General features: G+C 49.5%; 1 protein-coding gene across 32 annotated transcripts in view; it reads right to left on the reverse strand.

Annotated features, from left to right (window-relative positions):
* CAMTA1 (calmodulin binding transcription activator 1) overlaps nucleotides 1–21,713 on the reverse strand; it is an 854,855-nt gene that overhangs the window by 44,140 nt on the left and 789,002 nt on the right. For 4 of the 32 annotated variants that reach the window (XM_070511190.1, XM_070511191.1, XM_070511187.1 and 1 more), the window contains exon 1: nucleotides 8,826–9,013. The exons of 25 other annotated variants lie outside the window; for them this stretch is intronic. The gene's annotated coding sequence lies outside the window, so the exon portion shown is untranslated. Of the gene's footprint in view, nucleotides 1–8,825; nucleotides 9,023–9,583; nucleotides 9,728–21,713 lie in introns of those variants that run through there. 3 more of the 32 variants (XM_070511192.1, XM_070511186.1, XM_070511189.1) reach the window with 3 other exon arrangements.

Raw genomic sequence — 21,713 nt, forward strand, 5'->3', positions numbered from 1 at the left:
TTCCACAATTCTTGATGGAAAGAGAGTAGCTGCCAATTTTTTAATCTTTTTGACGATAAACACAATAATCAAGTAACTAGTCGACTGCCTGTTTATGACTCGGCCCCTTTAATGTTTCTGAGAAGCTCCTGAGTGGTTCACCCATCCCTATTAACAAACATTCCTATGCAGCTATAAAGTATACACATGAGAGAAATTTAAGAGAAACTGGACTCAGACTTCCCTTGTTAGAAAAGAACCCATAACAAGGATTCTTACCCTTTATGTTCATGGGCTCTTTGACAGGGATGAAAGCTATGAATGCTTTCCTAGAAAAATACAGACATAAGAAATGTTACACTGAGTGTCAGGGGAGTCACAGACCCACGGGAGGCCCACGGGGTCCAGGCTCAGAGTCACTTTGTGGGCATGATCTACCGAAAGGTTTCCCAAACTGCAAAATAGAACATTTTCCATGAGACGCTGCTCAGTAGACTAAAACAACAAAATGCTGTGTCAAAGATGTTTCCGAAATTCTAGGTTAAACACAGCTGAAAACAATTGCATTTCTTTAATGTACAACTTTTCTAAACCTTAAAATGCTCACTTTCACTAGAAATTACTGATAGATAATGGCAGCTGTGTTCCCTAAACTTAACTGAACATTTTGTGCACGTGGGAGCTTCTTATAAGCATTTCCTGTAACTTACGTCCCCAAAGAAAAGTTTAGGGACTAAAACTAGTTCTAAAGAACACCCTGATACAGACAGTCTCTGAGTTAGAAAGTTCTGTCCACTCTCTTCACTTTCCTTCTGCGGTCATCAGGGAGGGCTCAGCTGCTGCTGCAGTCTACCACAGACCCCAATAAGGTGATGTGGGTTAACGGTGAATGCACCCAGCGACTAGTATGGGAAACCGTAGGACCCAACATCTCCACCCACCATCTTTCTTCCTTCTTAGTCTTTCTCTTACTGCTTATGGTTCAGTTAATTCCACTTCAGGTAAGCTTTGACACAGGTAACCACCCCTTGAACCCAGAGTCTCCCTCCCTTTTCATTCTTCTGACTCTTCCAGATACCTTTCTGAGGTACCCGAGTCCAAGGATTTCTCTCACTCTCTTTTCTTTGTTCCATCTGAGAATAAAAATAAGATTGTAATTACCATCGATAATAATAATGTTAGTTATTATCAAGAAACAAAGTAGTCACTATCTCTGGGTTTATTCTTCTAAAAAGTTAAGAGAGCTAGACTTTGTAATTTCAGAGAACCATTTTGTGTTCTACCCTATGAACTAAGAATCTTCACCAAAAAGTTTGCATTTTCTGAATTTATCTGATATATACATTTTTATTCAGGCAACGTCAATTAATATGCAAATGTGACATTCACTGTTTTGTGATATGTGTATGTTACATATTTACATATCATGTAGATTATGTCGTTCAATGTTTTATAGTATATCTGTGATATAGGCATGTACACATATTAATTATTTTTTTCCTGCAAATGCAGAGTATCTATTATGGGTTCAAAAAGTTTTTGTTTTTTGGTTTTTTTGGTGAGGAAGGTCGCCCTGAGCTAACATATGTGCCAGTCGTCCTCTGTTTTGTACGTGGGCTGCCACCACAGCATGGTTTGATGAGTGGTGTGTAGGTGTGTGCCCAGCATCTGAACCCGCAAACCTGGGCTGCCAAAGTGGAGGGCACGAACTTAACCACTATGCCACTGGGCTGGCCCCTAAAAAGGTTTTTGTTCTCAGCTAGCCCAGGAAGCTACCCACCATTGTTGCACAGTTTATCTGGGAAACATTACTCAATTGACTTATAAGCTTCTAGTGCATCCTCAGTCTCAGGCTGGGCACTTCCTATTTTTTTTAGGTTATTAGATAAAGCATCTTTCACATACACACAAAAATGCCAGAGCACTGACTCTGGCTAAAGTGGAGTGAATGGTTTCTTTCACTAGAGAAGACAAAAGCATATTTAAGAAAATTCTTTTGTTGATTAATCCACACTTCATTGTGTAATATTAAGGACCTGAATCATATTTTCTGAAAATGGTCCTAGGAATCGTTAGTCGCATCCATTTAAAGGCACCAAAAGGTGATGGGCTCTGGTGTTTCCTGCTCATTTCAGATGAGACAACAGTAAAATCATGAAGTAAGGCTTATTATGAGCTTCTGTGGTTTCAGAACAAATGGTACTTTCTTTAGGAATATGACCTTCTTCATCAAGGGTGAAGATCAAAAAGTATCAGTTCCTTCACGGTGTTCCTGCCTGACATCCCCACTCCCTTCCCTGGTCATGGCCTCTTGTTTCTCCTCTGGGAGCTATTCCTGCCCTATGCTCAGTTCAGGTGGCGCTGACCCCAAGTCCTGTCTCCAGGGTAAGTGAGTGGACCTTGCTAAGGAGAGTACTACCTCCCCTTATTCAAGTGACTGGAAACGTCAGTCAAGCTGGGTCAAGAAGAACAGAACATTTCCTGGAACTACTGGGAAAGAAGTGCTGTCTTCCCGGAGACATTTGCTAAGTTGCCAAAACAGAAGCCTGGAGCTTTGAGTGGGTCATCTTGCTACCATTTCGGGAACTGCTGCCTGACAATAAAATCAACACAGAGGAGAGTAGAGCCAACAGAGGGAGAGAGAGCTCCTAACGACATCACTTGAGCATCTGGAACCAGCTGTACCTGAACATAACTCCAAAACTGGACTTCATAAGAGTCAATAAATTCTCTTTTTCACATAAGCCAGTATGAGTTGGAGTTCTGTCACCTGCAGCTAAAAGAAGGGTTTAAGGTGAATCTATTAATTGAAATGTGGATCCTTTCACTAAATAAATATTGGCAAAGTTCTACTTCCACTTACAAATTTAAAAATTATTCAATATCATTAAATATACCTTAGTAGTAGTACAAATGTCATTAGAATTTCTCTATAAAACATACGATAAATTATGGTGGACATAAGCTGTCATGCTTATTTGAAACATCTTGATTACCCAAAGAGTGAGAAAAACAGGAAAAGGCATAGTGAGCTCCTGCCTAACTGGAGACCATCTGACGTTGACTAATAGACTCGCAGAAGTAGCTTAACTTGGTCAGGCCTTAGGTTACAACCAAATCGACTGTCTAACTACAGGCACATCCCACAGGGGAGAACCACTACAGAGTGCCAAGATTAAAGAGAACTTAGGAATCATCTGGTCCAGGGGCTTCCAGAATTTCTGAGTGTGACCCCCAGAAAGAAAGAGAACCCAGTATACACATATACACACCTGAAACCCAACCTTCCCAAGCCGATACTTACCCTTAGCATGTGCAATGCACTCTGATTTTAAAAACTGATGATGCTGCCCATGAACTTTATTTCCTGACCCTCTACGACAGGTTTAGAAAACTGATAAGGCACTGATCCAGGCATGTGAGGTGATTCCCCTGAGATTTCTCATTTACTTAGTGGGAGAGCTGAAACAAAGACCTAGAACTTATCCTCCATGGCATATTAACGCAAACAGCTGTTACCTATACACATTCCTAGACAGCAAGCTGCTGGCCAAGCTTAAGAAATCCGGGAAGATGATTCAGGTGTCAGACCTAGCTGTTTCACAGTGGGACAGTTCGAGACTTTTAGAGTCACTTCAAGACCACTTACACGAAAACCCAAATCCACCAGGGACCTTGAATGGACTGGAATGGGAAATAGTGTGGAGTTTGTGCCTAAATTACTCATACATAAGACTGAGCCAAATGCAAGAAATAGGATGAGAGTTTGTTTTAGGCTTGAAAGAACATACGACATTCTTCTCACTCTATCCAAGGAGTGACACCATGCAAATAATCTTCCGGTCAGCTAACGGTATTCAGGAAACTCCAGTTCCCAGATTTCATGACGCTAGGTGAAGGAGGGGAAGACGCAGCCCAGGTGCCACCCTGCCCCACAAAGAGCGGATAAGCTAACCTGGGAAATGAGGGAAAGGATTCGGTCACGAGATAAGATTTGGGTTCAGCTCAGAGAGTAAGGAGGTAGAACTCAGAACCGAGCGTGGGGCACGGCTAGCAGACCACCCTGACCACAGTACAGGGCTGGCGCTGACGGCTGCCGGGGTTGGGAAGGCTGCCTAAGAGTGTGGGATCAGATTCGGAGGGTGGGGAAAGTCAGCTGGAAGAAGAAAGATGAAAAAAACACACAGACAGAGAGAGACTAACAGGTTAATTTTGGTAGTTGATAAATGTTAATTTAATATATTTGGAGAAACTTATTTACATTATTTGCCATCACTTTCCACGCTACAAAACTGTTACATAAGTTTAGCTCAGCAGCTTAACTCCTATAAACATTTACTTTGGTTAAGTTTCTTCTATACCTTCCTTAAATTAATGTTTAATTATTAGTTATAATCTGCTTAACAAGCGACATAGAGTAGGTGCTTGAAAATGTGTTGACAGATCTCTCCACATGTCATATGTCTAAAGTTATGATGTATTTTCTATGCTTACAAGACAATATAAAATAAAGCAAATTATAGGTACCATGATACTTTTGAAACTAAAATTTCAGTTAGTACATGAACTTCACTGAAATGAATCATCAACCAAGGTCCTACTGGCATTATCTACCCACCCCCAACATTAAAAAAACAAAAGCCACTATTTACAAAGTATCCTATCACAGGTGCAATGGGCCACTGTGCTATGCTGCTTAGGGGGTGCAGAGTAACTATCTCTTGAGAGTAAAAGCATCTCCTCTCTGCCTGCCTCCTATTAAACCAAATCTAGGCACATCAGAGAAGAGGAAAGAAAAGTTGGTCATTTGACTTCAGGGCAATCCATTCAGGAAGAGGATAAGACCATCGCTGATTATCTTCATGACCATGAGCGCCAATAACCTCGTGATATAAGCTGACGACAGCCAGCAGGCTCTTAAGCACTTCCTGCATGTTAGACGTGACTCATGTTAACATGTAGTCTTTAATGTGATTCAACTCATCTCATCTAGACTTCTCCCTTCATCTCTTAAAATTAATTGACGGCTGTCAGACCTTACACAGAATATAGGAAAATTCATGGCATGTAAAGTGTAACAAAGACAAAACTAACTGTCAATTGCTTATTCTACAACCGCCAGAAAGCCTAGACTGCGGTGTGTGGCTTGCCTCTAGAAAGTATGCAAGACTTTATGGAACGAACGCCGTTTACTAACTTCATTAGTACTCCCATTTCACTTCCCCAGACCCTCACTTTCCTTTTGTCTAATCCTTCGTTTCATCTATTTTTATCTTGTTTCATTGTGTGATACGTGTCTCTGCAGGCTCCCTTAAGTCACTTTTTTTGAAAAAGGTGAGGTGTACATGATTAAACTACATCACGTGGGGATGCCAAAAGCTTTTTGGCAATGGAATATATAACTGAAATAAACTCCCAAATATTCGGCTTATATACTGTGACAGGACGCCATGGTTGATATTTAATAATGAAGACTTGGCACCACTCAGAGAGTCTCCTTTTGAAAAGATCGATGGAATACAAAGACTAAACCACTTTAAGTCAGAGAAAGCAAAGCCCTTTAAATGTGGGAAGACACAGCAGGCACACAAAAACAGCTGAGAGAAGGGGTGGGGAAGCGTACGCTGCTCGGAATGAATACAGCATGTCCAGAAAACCACTGCACCACTAAAGAGGTGTGCCACATTTAACAAAATGGTCTTCATTGACCTTTCTGGGCGATACCTAAAGTTGTGTTTTAAATAAATGTATGAACAATTTTTCCTTAAACATTTTTTAAAAAGCAGACTACAAGCACAGCTCTGCAACTTCAGAAGTTCACAACAGCAATAACCAAAACATCAGAAAAAGTCTTGACTGTTCCCAAAGGGAACTCTAGATCCCCAAAATGTACATTTTCTGCACAGTGAGAAGACACGTGATCTTGAGCCGAACCCTTGAATCTTACTCATCAGGAAGAGCTTCACTCAGGAAACTTGCGCTGTCAGTTCTAATGACTAATTCTTTAACCTCAGCATCTTTCTCCTATGAAGTCAAAAAATCTCAGTTCCACCTGTTATCCACATTCTCTACAACAGCCCAAGATGAATATACTGCAGCAGTGACAGCTGCTGCCATAGACAGGAAGGCCCAGCAGAGTCCCAAACAGAGGACTAAAGAAAATCACACTGTAACTGTGTGTTTATCACAAAAGCAGAAGAGTTGATAAGAATCCTTAAATAATACAATGTTGCTATTAAGCACTGCATTAAATAGTGTGTTTCCACTCCGATTACTCGGAATATAATTAATCAGGATGACCAAATCAGGGCCCCTTAGGAATTCGCAGCAGTCCTCTGTTTGTTTTCACTACGAAGCAAAAACTTATTTGGGAAGTGCATATCCTGTAAGTAAATGCTATTTTCTAGAACATTAAACATTATTAGTCCCTAAATCTAATATAAAGAAAAAGAGAAACATAAGCTTATTTACTATCATCTAATTCTGGTCTTAAAACAAATATTTTCCTATAAACACACACCATGAAAAGTGCCACTGCTTAATGTACTTCTCTTTATCAGGTTTCCAGGCAATAGTTTCTCTATATGACACATTCTGTAAGGAAACTCTCTGAACAATTTCTTTAGGCACAAAGAGAAAAACCAGCCATTTCACTATATATGACAAAACTTGTTGGGAGCACAATTTTAAAATTTCAGGTTTTGGCCTCATTGGTCAGAGAAATGTAATGCATTCAACCAAACAAATACACGAGGTGCTTCTGGAATCAAGAGCACTTCTCACGTTTACTGAATCTGCTTTGCTAATCAGATACTTGAGGTTAACCAGCAGAAATCATATTAAGCAAGGGTAGACAAAATATAAAATAGACTTTAAAATTGCCATCATTCCCTGATGAAGTAATTGATTAAGAAGATAATTTGCAAGAGTATTATAGTTTCAGAAATTTCTTTTGATGTCTGCAGAAAACTACGGAGACTGAAAAAGTCTCAAACATTTGAACACCATCACGGCTGCCTTTGATGCCGGGCAAAACCTAGGAAACCAAATCACGAGAGATCCTACAAATGCAAGGCGGCCACACAAAGCGTCTATTCCAGCCCATCTGAGCCTGGTGGAAGCAAGGCTCAATGCTCCTGTCCTGTCCACGGTGTGCAGGTAAGCAAACTCTCAGGAAGTTCTTCCAAACCTTTAGTCTCGGAATTCAAACTTTCTCTGCCGCGTTCTACGCACAGATTAATAAAACGTTCATTCACTCCATTGGCCTGCTAGGAAAGGCGGCCTCCAACCGCCTCGTCCCGCACAGGCGCCCCGGCCGGCCCGCCGAGCGCTGGGCTGTCCCGGCCTCTCTCCCTGCCCAGGGGGCACTTGTCCGGGCCCTTCTGGCCCCTCCTCCCCGCGCCCCGCCGAGGGGGCACCTGTCTCTGTCCCTCTCCCCGCCGAGGGAACACCTGTCCCAGCCCCTCTCCCCACGACCCGCCCAGGGGGGCACCTCTCCCAGCGGCCCCTCTCCCTGCGTGCCGCCAAAGGGGCACCTGTCTCGGTCCTTCTCTCCTTCCAGGGGGCACCCGTCCTGCCCGTTCTCCCCGAGCCCGCCGAAGGGGCACCAGTCCCAGCGGCCCCTCCCTCTGCGCCCCACCGAGGGAACACTTGTCCCAGCGGCCCCTCTCCCGCGCCCTGCTAAAGGGGCTCCTGTCCCAGCTCCTCTCCGCGCGTCCCGCCAAAAGGGCACCCGTCATGGGCGTTCTCCCCGAGCCCGCCAAGGCGGCACCTGTCCCAGTGGCCCCTCTCCCCGTGCCCCACCGAGGGGGTTCGTGTCCCGGCCCCTCTCCCCGAGCCCCGCCAAGGGGGGCACTTCTCCCCGCCCCGTCAAAGGGGCACCCATCCTGGCCGTTCTCCCCGAGCTCGCCAAGGGGGCACCTGTCCCAGCGGCCCCTCTCCCCACACCCCGCCGAGGGGGCACGTGTCCCGGCCGCTCTCCCCGCGCCCCGCCGCGGGAGGGAGCGCTGGATCCAAAAAGCCCGCCGCCGAGCTGCGCCTCGTCGACAAAAAGCAGCCCGCGGCCCCACCGGCGCCCGCACCGCTCGCGCCCGGCCACCCCCGCGCCCGCCCGACGCGGCCACTCCCGCCCGCGTGCCCCCCGACCGTCTCTCACCCAAACACTCCCACTCCCTGGCGCACACACGCGTGTTCTCACACCCACTCCCGCCCTCACTCCCTAGCATAAACACGCGCGCGCGCTCAGCCTCGCTCCTCACTCGCTCCATAAACACGCGCGATCGCACACCCCCTCCCCAACACGCTTCCTCGCCCAGACACACTCTCTCACGCTCGCTCCATAAACACACGCCGGCCCCCCCCCACACTCACGCGTTAAAACACACACAGTCCCTTCGCTCTTTCCATCAGCACGCGCGCACCCTCTCTCTCCCCACTTCGTAAACACGCGTGTTCGCACACCGCTCCTGAGACACGCGCACGCCCGCACCCGCGCTCCATCCACACGCGCCTCACGCTCATCCAAACACTCTCTCCCGCACACTTGCCCCGTAAACACACCGGTGCCCACGCACACTCACGCGCCAAAACACGCTCCCCCCGCGTAAACACGCGCGCCCCCACACTCCTCCCCTCACCCCTCCACAAGCGCGCGTCCTCGCACCCACTCCTCCAACACACTCCCGCCCCCGCCGCGAGCACGCGTGCTCCCCACGCCCGGGCCGCGGCGCGCGCCCGTCCCCGGCCCCGCCCCCGCGCGCCCCGGCCGCCCCGCGCGCCCCCGCCGGCCGCCGCCCTCGCCCCGCACGCGCCCGGCCCACTCTCCCCTCGACCACACGCACACTCACTCGGACTCGGTGAGCACGGCCACCGCTCGGTCCGGCTGGCGCGAGCCGCCTGTCTTCCTCCTCCTCCTCCCGCGCGGCCCCGCCCGGCCCAGCCCCGCCAGCCCAGCCCTGCCCGACCCGCTCAGCTCCACTCGCCGCAGCTGGACCGACTCGGGCTCCGGGTACCGCTGTCTCCCCGCCACAGCCCCGAGTGCGCCGCCCGGGCCAATGGCGGGGCGCGGCGGTGAGCTCACCGGCCTCGGCCCCGCCCTCCGGCCCGCGCGGGCCAACCGGAGAGCGCCACGTCACCCGGAGCCGGGCAGAGGCAGGTGTGGGGCGCGGAGCCGCTCGGCACGGGGACTGCGCCGGAACTGCGCCCGAGCCGCTCGGCGCCGCGCTGGACGGCGGCGGGCCGGGCCCGGAGGGTGCGGGCGGAGCGCGGCCCCGCGGCTCCGAGCGCCTGCACGCGAGAGGCGCGGGCGGCCCGCGGCCCCTCGCGACGCCTCCGCCCTGCTCCCCGCCCAGACTCGGGGAGGCCCGCCGGGGGTTGCTGAGAGCGGTCCGCTCGAGGGGAGGGGCGGCTCCGAGCCCGACGGCCGCGCCCGCTCCCCCGGGCCCACGGCACCAGGAGGCGGCCTCGGGGGCCCGCGTCGCGCGGCGGGGGCGCTCGGGCTCTGGGTTCCCGGCCCGCGGAGTCGCCCCGCGCCCAGCCCGCCGACTCCCGGCCCCGCGGCGCCGTCGGGTCCGCCCGGGAGCCCCGCACCCAGGGCCCGGCGTACCCGGCTCGGGCTCCCGGCGCGGCCCCGGCGCGCCCTGCGGCGGCGGCGTCTGCAATGCAGCCGCAGGAGGAGCCGGCGCTGCGCTGCGCTGCACCGCGAGCGGGGGAGCGCGGAAGGCTGGCGGGAAGGAGGAGCGCGGCGAGCCGGCCGACGGCCGAGGAGCCCGGGCGGCGCCCAGGAGGCCGCGAGGGCACTGGGTGGGTCCCGGGGCCCGAGTGGAGGGCCCGGGGTGTCGGCCAGGGCGGGGCTGAGCCTGTCTGGGCAGTGACAGTGAATGGCGGCTCCCCCGGGAGCTGAGGAGCGTCCAAGGTTCCCATTCCAGCTGCGCAGGGCCGGACCCCCTTAGCTGGAGTCCGGGGCCTCCGCCCACTCCTCCGGTCTAACCCGAGTGTCCAAAAGTTCTGGCTTTGGCCTTCTCACTTGGATACTTCTGCATAATATCCTCTTGCTTCTCGCCTCCTGCCCAAGCCCAGGCCACCCCTCTCCGTCAAGGCTAACCGTGTCCAAGCAGGGCATCCCAAGCGGACACCACACCACGACCCCTTCTCCTTTCGCTATAACGTTTGCAGTTCTGCTGTTCCTCATCGGCCCCCCCCACCTCCCACCCACGGCCTTGCACACAGAAAGTGCTTGGCCCACTCAGAGTTGTGATGAGGCCATCTTCTCTTTTTCCCTACAGTCGATTATCTTTAAAATTGGTTACGTCTCCTTTCTGCCGTCTGGGTTAAAAACAGTCTCAAAAGATGGAGGCGGAGTCTCTTTTTTGACCCTGCCCAAATACGCACGAAAACAACCACAGTATTTTACCCAGCCCTTGAGCTTTGTACAACCAAAAATGAATTGTTGGTTAGGGGCCAAGCCAAGGACATCCCTGGCGAGGCTGGGTCCCATCCTGTGCTCCACCTCTGAGGCAGGAAAGCAAGCAGGTCGTGTATGGTCTCATTCTTGGGGGCTGACTGATTCCACACTTCAGCAAGTCCCTCGCCTGCCCTGGCAAAGTCGGAACACTCCAACACATTCACAATCCTGCTCCCACAAGCCCTGCATATTGCCATCTGCCTCTACCCCACTCTGACCACAGAGGACCACTGTGCCTCCCAACTCTTCTTATGCACCTTCTCCCTTTATCTGCTAGAGGCACTCCTATCTGTTCCTCAAGGTCTAGCTGGAACCTCCCACCGGCTATTCCTTTTCCTGAGCGCTCAGCATAGCTGACCCCAGAGCACTGTTATGCATCCGTATTGCAGCCCACAGTGAGTAGGTGCTATTTGTTTCCAAAGGAGGCAACATAATGGGAAGTAGGCAAATACAACAGCTCTTGAGACGGACTGCCTGTGTTCAAAGTCAGATTCTCACACTTGCTAGCTGTGTGCCGGCTCTCTGTGCCTTCATATCTCTGGGTGAGAATGAAATGAGCCAATCAATGTAAAGTGTGTGTACCAGTGCCTGGCATGTAAGGTTCGCTCCATACGTGTTAGCTCTTGTTGCTACTAGAAGTCAGGGAGTCTTGGGGTGGTGGGTAGTGACTGGAAAGGGGAACTTCTGGGTTTCTGGTCATGTCCTATTCTTGACCTGGGCACTGGTTTTAGTTTGTGAAAACTCAGTTTAGTTTGTAAGCTGAGTTTCACATACTTATGATATACACACTTTTCCGTATGTATATTGTATGCCAATAAAAAGTGTTTAAAAAAGTTACTTGTTACCAGCTAAGACCGAGAAAGCTCTACTTTCCTTGAGAACAGGAACGAAGTCCTACTTATCCTGGCATCTTGCACAATCCAGGCACGCTGTGGGCGCTCAGCTAATAGTTGGATTGCTCTGAATGGATTGTAAGCAACAGAAACCAACGGGAACGTGGGATCACGAGGAGCAGCACCCGCCTTCATTCTCTGCAGTGGCAGGGAACTCAGGAAAACTGGGAGGCAGGTTCAGGCACCCGGACCCCAGCAAAGAGAAGGAGCCTCCAGTCTTTTCTTTCAGGTGGGGGTGGGGAAGTTCTTTTTCTTGGATTTGTTTTAAAAAGGCAGAGGTTCAGCCCTGGGTTCAGCCCTGGACATCCCAGCCACCCGAGGAGGGCCTCCTGGGAACCCATGATCCTTCACCCTTCCTCCAATGGCCCCGTGTCCACCTGGCACATGAGGAAGATAGGCTCAGGGATGCTTCAGCCCCTTGACTGTGCCCTGGTGACAGAGCTGGGCTCGGCAGCCTGGGACTCTCATTTCAGGCAGCCTGAGGTGACATTTCTACTGTAGGAAAGTCCCCTTACTGTGCTGCGGCTGAGCCCATTCCTCTCCTGGAAGATCTGCCACTCTGATTCCCCCCCACACCTCTATCTCAGGATGGGGGCCACAAGAGCAAGTGCCCTCCTTGGGCCCATGCATGGAAAGTCAGATGGAGCTGGGGTGGGGCAAGCTGGATGCTTCTGAAGCAAGCTCAGAGCTCTGCTGGCATGCTGGAACGGAGTGCCCACAGGTTGTCATTCCTTGTGGGGATTCATGTCCTTTCTTCCAGGTTAGGAAATGACAGGGTAAGGCAGCAAGTGCTTCAAGCAAATTATGACACTGGTGTTTTATGGGGCTTTGAGTATACCTGGGTCATTTTTAAAAATAGTGAAAAAGAAAACTTTGTTAGATGATGAGTCCACTTGGCATCACCCAGACCAAGAGCACTTTTTGCCCCTTAAAGCAGATATGGTAAGTCCTTATCCCGGCCCTAAGCTCTGCGGAGGGTCTCATGATGAACCTGTGGGGTGCATCCTGCTACAGGTGAGGAAGAGCGGAACCACTGCTTATCGGACGCCTGTTACCTGCCTGCTGTCACGCTACACCCTCACATACGCTGCTGCTGTTTCTCCTGCAAGTTGGATGTTGTATAGAGGAGAAAACAAAGCTTCAAGAAGTCAGATAACTTGCCCAAAGGCACACAGATGGTGAGCAGCAGATCTGGGTTTCAAGTTCTGAGCCTGTGTTCATTCCACTCCACTATGATGGTTCTTCAAGTACCCAAAAACTCCTACATCATTTAGATACCATTTGTTTAAGAAAGCAGTCTGGAAATTTCTACAAAGGGGTTTTCTTACAGTGATTATTTGAGCTTCGATCTGCACAAAAGAAAGTCCAAATCAGGTGATTTCATTCAATACTATCCAGGGAAATAATGGTCATTAATATTATACACCAAATATTTCTGGTTGTCATTCTTTAGAGTACTTTGCACGGGTCTGAACCCTCTTTGGCCAATAAAATGTGAGTAAAAGTGGCATGCATAACTACAGATAGAAACTGTAAGAGCCAGTGATCTGCCTACCACGTTCTTCCCGCCCACCCCCCCCTCCCCGGCAACTGTGAAAGATGTACACTCTACATCTCGGGCCAGGTCCCTGAGTGAGTGTGATGAGTAGAGCTCTCTCCACCAGCCAGCATGGGACTTGTAGCAGGAGTGAGAAATAAACCACTGAGGTTGGGGTGTTTGTTGCTGCAGCATAATCTCACCTCTCCTATCTCATAAGAAATCAAATATGTTTCTGCATTTATCAACTCCCAATTTAAAAAAATCAAATAAGATTCTTCTCAAACTAAGTGACAATTTAAAAATAAGTGCAAGATGCATATTCAGTGTACCTTTAAGAAACTAAGAAATAAAAAAATATTCTAAAAAACCTCAGGTAAGGGTGACAGCAATTCAGTAGAGAAAGAAGAGTCTTTTCAACAAATGGTGCTGGGACAGCAGGATGTCCTCACGCAAAAGAATGAAGTGGGACCCCTACCTCACACCATATATAAAAGCTAACTCAAAATGGATCAAAGACCTAAATGTAAGAGCCAAAACTAAAAAACTCTTAGAAAACACAGAGATAAATCTTCATATCCTTGGATTTGGGAACAGTTTCTTAGATATGACATCAAAAGCACAAGCAACCAACGAAAGAAATAAGTAAACTGGATTTCATCAAAATTTAAAATTTTTGTGCTTCAAAGGGTACCATCAAGAAAGTGAAAAAGACAATTCATAGAATGAGAGAACATATTTACAAATCATATATCTGATAAGGTACTTGTATCTAGAATATAAAAAGAATCCTTGGAGCTCAAAAGTAAAAAGAAAACCCATTTTTTTAAAAAAATGGACAAAGGATCTGAATGGACATTTCTCCAAAGAAGATATACAAGTGGCCAATGAGCACATGAAGAGATGCTCAATGTCATTAGTCATTGGGGAAATGCAAATCAAAACCACAATGAGACACCACATCCACTAGGAAGGCTATAATTGAAAAGACAGATAATAACAAGTGTCGATGAAGATGTGGAGAAATTGAAACCCTCGTACCCTGCTGGTGGGAATGTGAAATAAGGCAGCTACTTTGGAAAACAGCATGGCAGTTCCTCAAAAGATTAATCATAAAGTTACCATATAACCCCACAATTCCACTTCTCTGTATATACCCAAGAAAAATGAAAACATAAGTCCATACATATGGACATTTATTTGGCAATAAAAAGGAATGGAGCACTGACAGATGCTACAACAGGGATGAACCTTGAAGACATTATGCTAAGTGAAAGAAGCCAGTCACAAAAGACCACAGATATGATTCTTTTTAAATGAAATGTCAAGAATGGGCAAATTTATGGAGATTGAAAGTAGATTAATGTTGCCTTGGGCTGAGGGGAAGAGGGCTGGGGGCAATGGGACAGGATTGTTAAGGGGTACGGGGTTTCTTTTGGGAGGATGAAAATGTTCTAAAGTTAGACTGTGGTGACGACTGCACAACCCTGTGAATATACTAACAGACTTTGAATTGTACACTTTAAGTGAGTGAAATGCATGGTATATTAATTGTATCTCAGTAAAGTTCTAAAACACACACAATAAGAAGAGACAAAGAATGAAGAGGTATAAAAAAGAATCAATGGGTTAACTTTAGAAAAGAGAACTGAAAGATAGGAAAAGGAAGGCCAAGGTCAGGATGGCCTGACAGCCAATCCTGGAAGTCAGTCAGCCCCACCTTGCTCCCCGAGCCCCCAGTGTCCAGCCCCACGTGGGATCCGTGGGGGTGGAGAATCTGGGTAGACAAGTCCTGCCAGGTGACTGCACAGTGATGAGTCAAGACGGACACAGGGGAGGCCCTGAGTCGCATGTTGATGACCCCTGGGCAGAAGGAGGTCAGAAGAGGGGCTGTCTCTAACTGTGTTTCTGAAGGGTTGTGAAAACCCAGGGGTGAGCCCATCAAATTCCTACTTGCTGTGGTTGCTTCCTTCACAGCTAGGGATGCTGGAGAGAACAGCGTCTAACTTACAGTTCCCCTTGGAGAACTCCCTGATGTGTTGGGGTTCTCCATCACAAAGGTTGGCTGATTCAGGGGTGAAGGTGAGCTTTGCAGAGAGCCTCAGACACCTCCAGCTGAGCTGCATTGCCCTCACCAGGCCCCTGGGTCTTCCAGATGAGGGAGGAGCTGTTAGGGGAAGCTCCCAGGCCTGGAGTCAGCAGCCTGGGCTCTGGCTCCAGCTCCACCACTAACTACCCGTGTGGCAAGCTCCTTTCTCTTCCTGTGCCTCAGTTTCCTCCTTTGCAAAATGAGGCCTAAGGCTGTGTTGATGTGGTTCTGGTGCATTTCCAGCATGACCTGTCACAGCAGGCGCCCCAGTGCTTTGGCTGCCGGGACTCTGGATTGGAAATGACCAGTCCCATGAATGCAGGTGCATGAGTGAGCCCAGACAGAACCAGCAGCGGAACAGCCCAGCCAACCCAGCCAATGCAGCATCAAGAGAACTAATACACGCTTGCTCTTTGGAGTCACTATGCTCTGGGCTGGTTTGTTACACAATAGTAGATAACTGTAGGGGATGGTGGCGTAGGGGGTGGTGGGGAAAAAAGGCATTTGCTACCAGGGCAAGCCATACTACCGTTATTGGTACAGCCTGGGAAGGCTGTCTCTCTAATCTGGAGGAAGGAAGAGATGCATTAGCCATCAACCTGAGAACTTGGGCATCTGTCTTAAGGAACATAATGCAGAAGGAGAATCCAAAGAAGCGGGGTGAAAACACCTTCAGCTCCTTCTCCCTAGCGGCTCATACCGGTCCATCCAGTCCCTCCTTGCCCTTCCCCGAGTATTATATGCAAGCCAGATGATAAAATACACGGCCAGTCTCTCTGCTAGAGTGGGAGACGTGCAGAGACATGCTCTGTTTTCGGGGCACTGAGTGTCAAAAGTCGGATAATCCACAATACATCCAGGAAGTGGTAATGCATGGTGATAATGCATTCAATGGGCTGTAGTGTCTGACGGCCCCGAGTTTGAATCCCTAACTGTGTGACACAGGACAAGTCACCTGACCCCTCTGAAATTCAGGTTCCTTGTCAGTAAAATGGGGATGGAAACATCTCCTGGAAACATGGAGAGGATGACATTGGATAATGAATGTAAAGTGGGCAGCCCAGGGCCTGGCGAGCGTACAGGGAGGGCCGGGGGACTAGTGCCAGGAATGTCATGATCCCTTTGGGTTCTACTGTCTTTGTGATGTTCCCCGGGATCTTTTGGGGTGGCAGATTCTTTCCCGCCACAGTTTACTTCCTGTGCTAAAATGAGCTGCCTTCCCCAAGCACCTGGTTGCTCTGTGAGGGAGCTGGCCTGCATGCTTTAGGCACAGCCAGCAGTCACATGCAGCTGGAGGAGAGGTGCCTCTAATTGAATCCTATTTCATAGTCATTCAGGAGGAACTGACACAAGAGGACCCAGACCCCTTAGCACATGTCAGTTTAACTCATGGGTCCCACCCAGACCAGCCTGAGCCCACACCACCTTCCACTTCACCAAAGGTCCCATCTGTTCCAGGTCTCTGGGCCAAATGGTCCTCATGGAAAAGGTGGTGCAGCCTCCATAAGTCGGAAGAGTGATGGGAGTCCAATAAGCAGATGCCACTGGGGAGGGGAGAGACCTCATTCTTCCTCTTGGCGTGGGAGCTGCCATCATTATCATCATCAAGATAACATTCACTGAGCACCAACTACATTCTTTACACATGTTAATTTCTTTCATCTTCACACCAAGCCTGTGCAGTGGGTGCTACCATTATTGTGGTTTTACTGAGGAGGAAACTGAGCCACAGCAGGTTAACTTGCCCTGGACTGTGCACTAGTGAGTAGCAGAGCCCCCCGATCTCCCACACTCCAGAACCGCAGCTCCTAGCTGCTGCTCTGTTTGGGAGAATAGAGCTAGAGAACAAGGGAGCCAGAGAAGCACAGCTTCAGGGACAGGCACAACCAGGTGAAATGAGGAGTCAAGGACAGGGGGTCAGGGTCCTCCCTGAACAAAGGACAGGCTTGGCTGGCAGGACCGCTGCCCCTTTCTCCCTTGGGCACCCTTCCTGAAGCCATGCCTGTCAACGCAACAGCCACCTTTTGGTACTGGGGGTCTGAGTGGCACACCACAGACATACTCAAAGAGATAGGGTCATGTCTGGCCTTTAATCTGGGCCATTCAGGCCAGTCTGTGCCTGGGTTTTATTTGAATCAGAAGCTAAAACCCCTAGAAGGCAGAGTATCCAAGTGGTGAGTGCTCTGCTCTGGAGTCAGAAGGGTCTGGGCTCTGCTGTTCTCCAGCTCTGAGACCTAGGAAAGGCTCCATTCTCTAGACCTTGTGTGCTCATCTGTAAAATGGGGATGGTAATAGCGGCTGCAGTCCAGGGTCATCTTAAGGACTCAGAGAGACATTTGTGAAGCTCATAGCCTGGTGCCCAAAAGGCGTTAGCACCTTGTCTTGGCTAAACAATAGGGAAAGGTAATTAGTCCACACTTTGGCCAAGATAGCCACAAAATTCAGGCGCAAGCCAGCAAAACTCCAGTGGAAGCCCCTGGTGTGGGTGTCTGAGTCTTGAGGCCCCCCATGGAGTCTCAGGCGGCAGGTCTGGGGACTTGGAAAAGCCTTCATGACAGTGATGAAATCCCATTCATGCAGGACTTCCCATTTTTGGAGACTAGCTCTGTTATGGGCTGAATTGTGTCCTCCTCAATTTCACAGGTTGAAGCCCTAGCCCCCAGTACCTCAGAGTGTGGCTGTATTTGGAGACAGGGTCTTTAAAGAGGTGACTCAGTTAAAATGAGGCTATTGGCATGGGTGCTAGTCCAGTCTGACTGGTGTCCTTATAAGAAGAGGAAATTGGGCACAGAGAGAGACAGCAGGGATGTGCACACACAGAGGGAAGACCATATGAGGACACAGCGAGAAGGTGGCCATCTACAGGCCAAGGAGGGAGCCGTCAGAAGAAACCAAACCGGCTTACACCTGATCTCGGACTTTCAGCCTCCAGAACTGTGAGAAGACCAATTTCTGTTGTTTCAGCCGGCCAGTCTGTGGTATCTTGTTATGGCGGCCCGAGTGGATTAATACAAGCTCTTTCTTCCAAGCACGGCTCCCCACACTTCCGTGCATCTCTTTACCTAGCTGAGGGCTCATAGACCTTCATGTGCAGAACTTGGGGCCTCCTCTATGGCTCCCTTTTCAAGGCCACTCTTACCAAACCAGAGCCCAACCCTTCTAGATCCTTCTGGAGAGGATCTTAGGAAGTTCCAGTCTTCGGGGTCTGAGAGAGCATCCCAGGCGCCCACTGGGCTGCTGTTGGCTTCTCTAGGAGGCAGGAAAACCCAATGAACCTTCAAATAGGCTGCCGTGCACCTTACGGCCTGATGGAGTCAGTTGAGAATGGACGTGTTTCCCCGAAAGGTACCCACAAAATGTACTTCTTAAAACTGCCATGATGTGCTTTCTTATGAAATAGATAACATTCTTTTTTTTTTTTTTTTTAATGTGGGACTCTGATCTAAGAGAAATGACTGCATTGTCTCATAGGTGACAACGGAGTCAAAGACCTGGATATTTACACTGAAAACCACTCTGAAATCACCGTCCTGACAGTTGCTGCCAACCAAAACCTGAAGCTCATGCGCCGGGGAAAACAAGAGCTGGAAAGTTCTCTTTTTAGGTAAGCAACTAGCTACTACCTACAAAGAATAAACACCGAGGTCGCGAGGGGAGGAGGCATGCTCTCCCATCAAATCGTGGTCCGAGTTACAGAGAAGTAGAGAGAGTGATCGAAAGGGAAGGCCCAATTCGAGGCAGTTGCATTTTCAATTACGACTATCTCCTGCCCTCGAGGAGCAGGGCTGACATTTAGCTCAGGGAGAGTTTGAGATGCTTTAGGTGCTAAACACCATCACTGAAAAAAATAAAAAAGTGGCTAGTGAAAAGCACAGATGTGTTACCCACACACATGTACCCCCACCCCGAGCTGGTCTCTCTTTGACACTCCGGGCACGTTTCTAGGGTGGCCCCTCGCTGTGCAGCCACGACCCAACCCAGGCCAGCAGCTCACCGACTTCTTTGGGACCAGTGAATTCTTGCTTGGCTGGTCCAGGGGCCTGAGAAGCACCATCCACTTCAAAGTGGAATCCCCTAGGATGCCCGTCACAAGAAACACGGCCCGACCCCACCATCCTCCTGGCTTTAACTTGCTTTCAAGTAACTTGGAGTCATGCCAGGGCCTTTCATCAAATATAAAATGAGCACCCACTCACTTTCTCACTGGGAATCAAAACCGAGGATGCCAGGGGGAGGAATGACGTCTTTAAGTGCAATCAGGGGACCTAGAGGTTCAGACTTTCTGCTGCATGTCTGCACTCTGCTCAGAGCTTCTTCTTTCCTGCTGCTTTTCCAGGGACGGGGGTAAAGACGAGCAATAAATGCATCAGCCATTTCCAAGCTCCAGAGCACTGGGGGCTTCGAATGCATCAGGCCCAACCTCGAGGAGCCACGTCTGCGGCATTTCTGGGTTCGCTCCATAGCGCCTCCGTGCAAGCCCTGCTCACAGCTACACACTGGAGCTTCAACTGGCTTTAGCTGTTCCCGGGTGACCCAGGCCAGGTCTTCTGATGTCATAAGAAGCATCACTGAGCTTATAAAATTAGAGCACTGATGCATTTTTTATGTCTTAAGAATCACACTGGATTGTTAACATCTTAGAAGATGGCTGAATGCTGTCTATGTCTCTCTTTTCTCTGAAAGGTGGATTATCGAGTAGGAATGGTCTTTGCTCAGGCCCCACCCCGGCTCTGAAATCCCCATCTGCACCCCGCTGGTCACCGTTTGCAAGGTCGCGTCCATTCCCATCAGTGTCAGGGGAAGGAGGAGGAGTACTGCTGGAAGAGGGGGTGCTGGTTCTGGGGCTTCCTCCAGGCTCCCAGCCCCAGCCCCGGAGAGGGAGAGGGGGACGAGAGGGCGGGAGGAGGAAGCCGGGCATCTCGATGGAGCTGCTCAGAGCCCTGCGGCAGCAAATGGAGCCATCAGGAGGAGACTCTAGTGAGAAAAGAACATTGCGGGAGCCAGGGGTGCCGTGTGCGGGATGGAGATGGGGTGCAGGTTTGCTTACAGAGCACTATGGGCCATAGCACAGGTGAGTAATTTAAAGAGGTAATAGAAATAATATGTTAGAATAATAACCCTAGCCGTCAAAGGCTCCTAGAATTTCTCATTTAATTTCACATTTAGGTGGACTGATCTGTAATATAGTTAATTTTACATCTCTGCCCAGGGAATCCTGAGCTTTGCACAATAATCTCTGCAGAAGACAAAGTATTCACCCAAACCATTTTTCATAATAAAATGTGTTCTTCTGCCCCAAAGAATTGCTGAGGACTACACAAGATCTGTGTAAGGGCAACACTTTAAAAACAACAGCAACAACAACAACAAAAACATTGGACACTCACCATTTCCTCTCTCAACAAGGACAGCAAAAAGAAATGGGTCTGCTGAGGCAAGAGCAGGGGAGGCTGGTGGGGGCAGAGGAGGGGAGGGGGCAGTTCTGTGCAGTGAAGAACTTAACTTTGCCCAAAGAGAGGTCTGGCCTTTGTCCTCGCCTTCTGGGAGGTGACCTCTAAGCCCTTGGAATATCATGCTTGATGGGAGTGTCTCTGTCTGCCTGGCCACCTTGGGTCACTGGATAGTCCAGTGATATGATTTAAGGTAAGGGCTGGCCACATGGGATAGTTGTAGGGTGGGGGCTGGTCACACTAGAAGGACCAACAATGTGACTTAGGGTGCAGGGGTTTGGTCACATGTGTCAGCCCACTCTGGAGAGGATGGATACAGGTCACTAGGTGGGTAATCACTCATGCTCCCATGATGGAGCCCCAATAAAAACTATAGACACTGAAGCTTGAGGGAGCTTCCCTGACTGGAAATACTCCATGAGCATCATTGCACATTGATGCCAGGAAAGTAACGCTGTCCATGACTCCATAGGGAGAAGAGAGCAGAAGCTGGTGTCTGGTGCGCTCCTGGTCTCTGCCCTGTGCACTTCTTCCCTTGACTGATTTTAATCCATATTCTTTGGATGTAAAAAACTGTAACTGTGAGTATAACATCTTTTGTGGGTTCTGTGAGCCTGTTTAGTGAATTATGGAGCCTAAGCATGGTCTTTGCAGTTGGCTAACTCTCATACTTTCTTCCTACATACGAAAAGCACTCCTATGAACAAACATTATAGTTTTCATATAGGATCAAGTGCATTCTCTTCCTGATGGGGGCACAGACGGACTCCTCCCATCCCTCTCACATGCTCCCCTAGCACTCAGAACCTACCCCCAGGGAGCACTCATCATACCAACTGTGTTGTCCAGTTTTCCTCATATCCTGGGCTGTGAGCTCCCAGAGGTGGGGGCATGCCCAGTTGGCATGTAAAGCCCTGGGTCCAGCAGAGTGCCCCTCATGTGGGTGAGGCTCAGCAGGTACCAGTGACTGATGGGCAGGTAGACAGGCTGCTTTCTATCAAGGCTGTTTCTTCCATAGTGTTTTATGACCGGTCAAGGGGTGAAGTGCCTACCTTAGAATGACAACCTGAGGCCACAAGTGCCAAAGGAGATGGGTGTTGTGAGGTTTCAACAGGACCATGAACATGAAGCCCTTGGCATAGGGCCTGGCTGGTATGTCTGTCACAGTCATACCAGTGCACTTTGCTGCAGTGGGATTCCAAGGGGGTGGGTGTGGATAGGCAAGTTTTCATGGCCCCTGACTCTGCTACCCACCTACTCATTCGTTCATTCATTCATTCATTCACTGGGCTAAGGCAGACTG

The sequence above is a fragment of the Equus asinus genome, chromosome 5 (assembly GCF_041296235.1).
Source record: "Equus asinus isolate D_3611 breed Donkey chromosome 5, EquAss-T2T_v2, whole genome shotgun sequence".
NCBI lineage: Eukaryota > Metazoa > Chordata > Mammalia > Perissodactyla > Equidae > Equus > Equus asinus.